Source organism: Dipodomys merriami, unplaced genomic scaffold, assembly GCF_024711535.1.
Source record: "Dipodomys merriami isolate MVZ:Mamm:240054 unplaced genomic scaffold, mDipMer1.0.p SCAF_82, whole genome shotgun sequence".
NCBI lineage: Eukaryota > Metazoa > Chordata > Mammalia > Rodentia > Heteromyidae > Dipodomys > Dipodomys merriami.
This window is the reverse complement of record NW_027206424.1, coordinates 550900-552477: the sequence shown is the minus strand read 5'-3', so window position 1 is coordinate 552477 and position 1578 is coordinate 550900. Positions and strand designations below refer to the sequence as shown.

At 51.7% G+C, this 1578-nt stretch overlaps 1 pseudogene; it reads right to left on the bottom strand.

The window, feature by feature from the left end:
* Positions 1 to 404: 404 nt before the first annotated feature.
* LOC138819881 (U2 spliceosomal RNA) lies at positions 405 to 500 on the bottom strand (annotated as a pseudogene).
* Between the last annotated feature and the right edge of the window lie 1078 nt (positions 501 to 1578).

Genomic DNA, 1578 nt, shown 5'->3' with positions numbered 1-1578 from the left:
ACTCCAGGAAATGGAAACATGTTTTTCTTTGTTGTTGTTGTTGTTGCTGCTGCTGCTGCTGGTGGTATTTGTTTTTGCTTTTTTTTTTTTTCTTCTGGGGAGTAAAGAGAGGGCACAGAAAGGAAGGGAGGAAGGGTAAACAAATTGATCATGCTATTCATTATCCACTATGTAACTTGTAGGAAAGGACGGGAGGGGAAAACTGGGGGAAAGCAAAGGCTGGGAAGGGTGACATTGTCCAAAATGAAAACGTACCTGACTTATGAAACAGTAGCCCCTCTGCACAACACCTTAATAAAATCATTTTAAAAAATAAAGAAGCCTCTGGAAGCAAGAAACAGTTCAAGGGGAGGAGGGGACCCTATGGCACTGTGTTGGTGTCATATTCTGTTCACCGGGCGTGTCTGGATTACCCACGCATCACCGGGAAGTGCCTGGTAAATATGAGACTCCCAGAACAGATACTGCGCTTGATCTTAGCCAAAAGGCCAAGAAGTGATGGGCTGCATAAATAAATGCACACACACCCCTGAGTCAGAACCTGCCCCTGCACACAGCCCATCATATTGTGTGTGTGTGTGTGTGTGTGTGTGTGTGTGTATTTTAATGAACCATCCTGCACCCATTACCTGCTGAACACACAGTCAGGTTTTGAGTCTCCTTCTCCCAGGAGCTCTGGGTATCCCGGCCACCTAGGAAGACAGGCCATGTACATGGTACCTGAAACATAGAGGGGAAGTAGGGCTGAGCCGAGCAGGCAGATGACCCTTTGGGTCCATCCAGACCAAACGGGGAAGAATCAGTTTCGGGAGCAACAGGCTGCCTGCGCCTCTGAGAACAGCTCTTGCCGTCAGGTAGACGAGAAGGGCATTCCGGCCCCATGGCTGGCCATCACAGGAAACGCAGAACTCAAGGCAAGCTCTCTGGATTCGAGTCTCCTCTGGCGTCCATTGTGAGACAGCACGGATGGCATGGAGAATCTCTCCGTGTATTTTTTAACTTCTGCTAGAAGACAATTTCCTTCTGCATAGATATTACTGTGATGACCCGTTTGGCCTGAGGACCCTGAGCGTCTGGGCCTTCACATGACACTCAAGAAAGGGGGTAGAGTCGGCACAAGAACTCAGGAAAGAGCTTGCCTCCTCAGCCATGGGTCTGTCCCGTGACCATCATGATTATTTTGGGGTCCATCACTGGCTGACGTCACCCCCGGTCCTTCTGCAGGATGCCACCTCTGCCATGCATGGGCTGGGAGCCAGCTGGAGCTGGCGGGAGGTGTATCTAAGTTTCTGCCCTCCCCCGCACCCCAGGCCCGGACCTGCATGGAGAAGCACGAAGTCCTGGAAGCAGCCACAGGGCCCCAGGAGAGGAGCTTGCCTGAAGGTGCCACCGAGGGTTATGGAGGAGGGGTAAGAGGAAGTGCAGGCCCCAGTCCTGCTCACATCCCTAGATCCAGGATCCCAAACCAACCTAGACACACCCCTCCCTGCATCTGTTTTGGAAGGCACACCAATAAAGGACTTTGTCCCACACCCATGGGAATTGGCTTCGCGTCCAGGACTCAAAGGGAACCTTGTC